Source organism: Theropithecus gelada, chromosome 7b (assembly GCF_003255815.1).
Source record: "Theropithecus gelada isolate Dixy chromosome 7b, Tgel_1.0, whole genome shotgun sequence".
Lineage (NCBI taxonomy): Eukaryota > Metazoa > Chordata > Mammalia > Primates > Cercopithecidae > Theropithecus > Theropithecus gelada.
Genome location: NC_037675.1, coordinates 28,350,793 through 28,357,515, shown reverse-complemented (window position 1 = coordinate 28,357,515; position 6,723 = coordinate 28,350,793).

Below are 6,723 nucleotides of genomic sequence, written 5' to 3'. Positions count from 1 at the left end.
AACACATTTTATAGCTGTACAAAAATATTTTCTTTATATCCTGTTTTATAAGCTTTTTTATATTTTTCCTTTTTTTTTTTTTTTTTTTTTTTACTTTATAAACCTTGTTAAAAACTAGGACATAAATATACACATTAGCCTAGGATTACTCAGGATAAAGATCATGAATATCATTGTCTTCCACCTCCACATCCTCTCCCACCAGAAGGTCTTCAGAGACAGTGACACACATGGCAGTGTCATTGTCATCTCCTATGATAACAATGCTTTATTCATTGTTGTCTCTTATGATAACAACACGTTATTCATTGTCATCTCTTGTCATCTCCTGTGGTAACAATGCCTTATTCTAGAATACCTCCTGAAGAACTTGTCTGTGGTTGTTTTACAGTTAACCATTTTTGTATAAGTAGAAGGAGAACACCCTATCATAACAGTAAAAAGTATATCGTAGTAAATTAATAAACCAGTAGCATAATTGTTTGTTATCATTAGGAAGTATTAGATACTATACACGATTGTGTGTGCTATACTTATATGTGACTGGCAGCACAGCAGATTTGTTTACACCAGCATCACCACAGGATGTGAATAATGAGTTATGCTGTGATGTTACGGCAGCGCCCACATCACCGGGCAACAGGAATTTTTCAGTTCCATTAAAATCTTATGAGACCACCTTGTATATGTGGTCCATCATTGAAATGTCATTATGAGATGCATGACTGTACATCAAGATGCACAACGTAATAATTTGATAAATGTTTATATACTGTGTGCAGATTACTGCAGTCATGTTAATTGACACAATCATCACCACACATAGTTACCATTTGTGTATTCGAGCAGGAGGTGAGGACACTTAAAATCTGCTCTCTCATCAAATTTTAAGTCAACAATACAGTATTACCAACTACAGTCACCATGCTGTACATTAAGTCCCCAGAATTAATGTGCAGTAAACAAAAGTGAAAATAAAATAAAAGCACACTAAACAAAAGCGAAAATAAACAACTGAGACCACATCAAACTCTAAAGCTTCTGCATGGCAAAGGAAACAATCAACTAAATGAAAAGACAACCTATGAAATGGAAGAAAATATTTGCAAATCTTCTATCTGATAATGGGTTCTTATCTAAAATATATAAGGCACTCACACAACTCAATGGGAAAAATACCGCAAATAACCCAACTCAACATGAGCAAAGGACGTAAATAGATACTTGTGAGTTATTCACAGGGGTTGGGGAACAGGGATGATTATGATTGCCTCAAGGAGAGGAAAAACACAGAGTCTTCCATGGTCCTGTAAAGCTAGAAACATATATTACTGAGAATTAGTATATCCCCAATGTAGTAAATACATTATACATTGAAGCCAGCATAGATTACTTAATTTATATTTTAGGTAGTGTGAAATTATTACTAGTGTAATGCTAATATCCCTTCACAGCACATAATAAATGATATACTAATTTTCTAAATTTCCCTGGAAACAATATAAATGATACGTAATTTTGAAATCCCTCCAAAGAACTTACTTTTTGATATTAGAATTTAAAGATCACTCAAATTATGATAAAAAAATTTTTAAAGTAGACAAAAGTATTTTTGAACAAAGATAGGTAGGGCAATACACAAAAATAGTTCACTTTTAAACTCACATTGCTTTTCTAGATATATTTTCTTTTAGGAAAGCAGAAGCTATTGAAGAGATAAATCTTCATAGCATACATGATTTTAATATTAACTTTGATTTAAATAATTAATGCTGACATTGAGTTCTAATCAAATATCACGTTATATTTTATGTATAGGTTTTGCTTTGTTTACCAGATTCTTTAAAAATATATAAAATAAGACTTTTAACTGTAAAATTGATTTGATACAATGAGAAGACAAAGGTAATCTAAAATGCTAGTGGTATTTGATGTGTAATAAATATTAAAGTAAAATGTATTACCACTAATATAAACAATTAAAATGTTATTTTAATCTGACCTAAGAGAAAAGAATGACAATAAAATTATAATGTTGTATTAGTGATTTAGACTTTACACATCTTAAATGCTTCTGAAATATGATATAATGAAAGACATTATACCTATCAAATTTCTAGCCCAGATATTACACAGAATTGTAAGCTTCTGTAGCTTATTCTATCTCTTCTATTCATTCATGGAGCTCTTAAAGCAATTTGATTCGGGGACAAAAAACAAAAGAAAACCCAGCTAAATCCCTTAATAACATCATTAATGACTGAAAAACATGGCTTGAAAAAAAATGCCTTCGTTATTTAATCAAAATGAGAGAAAGATTGAGATAGATAGATAACTAAATAGTTGTAGACAGGCATAAAAATGTGAGTTTTCAATTGTTCTTTAGATTATGAGACATTCAATAAATTTTATAAGTGATGATTAACATAATTGACAAGTTCCAATTTCTCTGTTTGCAAACAAGCAGCTTGAATTTTGAATTAGAAATGTTGGTAGAGAAACAACAGTTTTGACTGTGAAAACCTGCTAATGAAAACTGCTACTTTATGCTCAATGCATAGAAATTGCATAACTGCTACACTAAATTGATATTTTCATTCCAGAGAACTTCATAGAGATGCCAGAGAATGTAATTCATAGCTTAGCAATTCTTCTTAAACATCTAGTACTGAATGAGGAAAACAGTTGGATAAGATAAGAAAGAAATTTTGTTAGTGAATATATTCAAGGAACATAATGATATATTTTTTAATTTATAATAAAAATTTTCAGGTATGTATTTATTCTCATAGCTATTTAGAATATCATTAGCAGTTCAAGTGTAATATTATTAAAAATAGTCCTGCAATATGCCAAAAATAAAGGGAACATGGTATATGCAAATCTTAGCTTCAAACTTTGACTGGAATAAAAGTGCATACTTTGTCTATGACTACATTATAAAAATTACCTATAGAAATTAGTTACTACAACACAGGCATTATATTAATACATGTATTGGATAGTTAGAGATATAGAACTGTGTAACAATATGTAACTCTCTCCTACAGGATAACAACAACTTTTGTTTTATATATGTGATATCAACAGCTATTAGTGTTTTAATTATTATACTATTGCCATCATCAAAATAGGTAACAATATATATCAAATAATTTAATTTTCACAAAAACTCCACAATAATTAGTATCCCCAATTTCCATATGAATAAACTGATACACAGAGACCTTAAGGATGTTAACCAGGTCACAGAACTAATAATTAATAGGCCCAAGGAATAAATTAAGCAGCTTGGATCCCGTAAGGACCTGAGGCAATGACTTGGCATAAAATTCCATTATTTGACAGTAGCAGATATAGCCAGGCAAAGAATATAGTATGGCTCCCATTTTACCCTTATTTGGTGACTTCTCAGGCAATCATAACTTAAGCAACAAAGTAAAACAAACAAACAAAGGACAGACTTTGCTTATAAGTACAGATTTCCTTTTCTAGGTATAATGGATACATCATTATTTTGCTTCAGACCAACATTACCGGGTAGAAAAAGTAAAGAAAGTAAATAAAAGTAAATAAAATATATGAGGAATTTGAGATAATGAGAAAGTAACAACAGAGAGGTAAGCTGGTATTCCACTTGTCATCCTTTCCTGTAGCATTTAAGGATGCTTTGTACAAAGCAATAAACGGAAGACCATGATCATGAGGCAGAAGAGACACCAGATATATATAAAAAATTAGTAAAAAAAAGGCTTATGCTTACTTTTTTGTAAGAAATGAAATACTATTATTAATTTTTGATGAAAAATTATAGCTGTATATAATTATGGGTTGCAAAGTGGTATTAGAATTTTTAATATCGCATGACAAACTTAAAGCTAATTCACATATTTATCATCTCAAATATTTAAGAATTTTGTGATTAAAAACATTTGAAACTTATTCTCTGTTGTGGGAAGTCAGGGAACCTGAATGGAAAGACCGGCTGAAGCCATGGCAGAAGAACATAAATTGTGAAGATTTCATGGACATTTGTTAGTTCCCCAAATTAATACTTTTATAATTTCTTACGCCTGTCATTACTGCAATCTCTGAACATAAACTGTGAAGATTTCATGGACATTTATCACTTCCCCAATCAATACTCCTATACTTTCCTTTGCCTGTCTTTACTTTAATCTCTTAATCCCGTCATCTTCGTAAGCTGAAGATGTGTCTCGCCTCAGGACCCTGTGATGATTGCATTATCTGCATAAATTGTTTGTATAGTATGTGTGTTTGAACAATATTAAATCTGGGCACCTTGAAAAGAACAGGATAACAGCAATTTTCAGGGAACAAGGGAGATAACCATAAAGTCTGACTGCCTGTGGGGCCGGGCAGAACAGAGTCATATTTCTCTTCTTTCAGATAGTGAATAGGAGAAATATCACTGAATTCTTTTCTCAACGAGGAATACCCCTGGAAAAATGAAAGCATTCCCAGGGGGAGGTCTCTAAAATGGCCGCTCTGGTAGTATCTGTCTTATGCAGTTGTAGATAAGGGATGAAATATGCCCTGGTCTCCTGCAGCGCCCCCAGGCTTGCTAGAATTAGGAAATTCCAATCTGGTGCATTCTAGTCAGACCAGCTGTCTACTCTCAAACCCCATTTCCTGTTAAGATGTTTATCAATGACAATGTGTGCCCAGCAGGACATGGAACCTCATTAGTAATTCTAATTTCACTCTGGCCTTGTGATCTTGCTCTGCCCCCATTTGCCTTGTGATATTTTATTGCCTTTGAAGCATGTGATCTCTGTGACCCATACCCTATTTGTACACTCCCTCCCCCTTTGAAAATGCGAATAAAAATTTGCTGGTTTTGCGGCTCGGGGGCATCGCAGAACCTGCTGACATGTTATGTCACTCTTGGTGACCCAGCTGTAACATTTCTTTTTTTTGTACTCTTTCTCTTTATTTCTCAGACCAGCCGACACGTAGGGAAAATAGAAAAGAATGTACATTGAAACATTGGGGACTGGTTCCCCCTATATCTGGCACACCTATGTTGTTTTTTCTTTTTCCTAAGTGTATATGGGAACCCGATGCCCTTTGGTAGGTGCAGACAAAAGTCATAGGTTTGGTCCACAGAAACACTTGTTTGACTCCCTGATGACTGGTGATTAGTCTGTGAATTTGTCTGGGTTAACTATGGGTCACAAAGAGTCTAAACATTGTACTTATCTCTTCTATATTAAACTCTGGTTAAAACAGAAAATGGTTCAAGGTCTCATGGAAAACATGGTCACTCTATTCAGGACAGTGGAAAAATACTGTCCTTGGTTTCCTGAAAACGGAATCTTAGATGTAGACTTGTTAAAACAGGGAAGGGTCCAAGTAACCATGGAAATTATGGTCACTCTATTCAGGGCGGTGGAAGAACACTGTTCTTGGTTTCCTGAAAAAGGAACCTTAGATGTAGAACTATGGAATCATGTTAGTGCAATATTCCGGGAACTGGTCTCCACAGGGAATTATGTTCCCATTACTGTTTGGGGTGATGTGGCCTTGGTACATGCCATTCCTAATGACAATCCAATCCCATGAGGACCTGCAATTACCACAGTTTTCTGAATCTGGTGACCCTCCACCTCTTCCTCAACTTTCCTCTCCCACACTGCCTGTTACTTGATCAGCTTCTTCTCTCTTTGGCTACTCCTCCCCCACCTAACATTGCTGAAAATTCAGTGTCTAATTCCGGTGACTTTGGATTAACATCACCCCCTGATGACCTCATTTCTTTTCACAAAGAGCCAGTACTTGAAGCTCCCACGGCCCTGACTCAGACAGCCCGGGACCATACATATTCTAATTCTTCCCTCTTCAAACCTTTGCAGCATTTGCCTCCAGGCATCAACTAATGGCTCCAGGACCAAACTACAATTTACCTATAATTCTGCAGGCCCTCTCTGTCCACTGCATGCCCTCAACCTCCTGTCATTTCTGTTCCTCAACGGGTCACTTTGCCATCCACTCAGTCTGCTTCTCTGTGCCCTTCTTCTCACATGGATGCCAGTAATCACCAGTATATTTCTGCTCCTTCTGCTCCCTGAATGCCCCTTTCTCACCCTCTCATTCCAGTCTGACCCCCTCACTCTCAGTTTCCCTTATCTACTCATGCTTTTCCTGTCACTTCTATGCCAACTCCGTCTCAGATACCTACTCTTAAAACTTCAATGCAATGCTTTATTATGCCAAAACAAAGAAACAAGTGGATTAGTTGTGTGGGCTTATCTGGTCACACTAGAATCTCCCAACTTCCAAGGGGTACAAATGTGTCATTATGTACCTCTCAATCTTACCTTTTTAAAATAATTTAAGGATGCTTGTACTCAGTATGGCCCTACTTCTCCTTACATTAAAATGGTATTACGAACTTTTTGTACTGAGGTCTTTTTGCTTCCTTTAGATTGTGCCCTTTTGGCAAAAGCTGTTCTAACCCCATCTCAGCATTTACAACTTCGTATCTCATGGTCAGAGGAGGCCCATTTGCAGGCTCAGCGAAATTGGACTAATGGAATTCTAATTACTCAGGCTCGGCTTACAGGCTCCGATAGTTTCTCTGATACTTATGCCCAATTAGGCTTTGATGCTCTTACCACAGAACAATTAACAAAGGTGTGTATGAGAGCTTAGGATAAATTACATGCCCCAGGCCAAACTCCTGTTTCTTTTACTATGGTT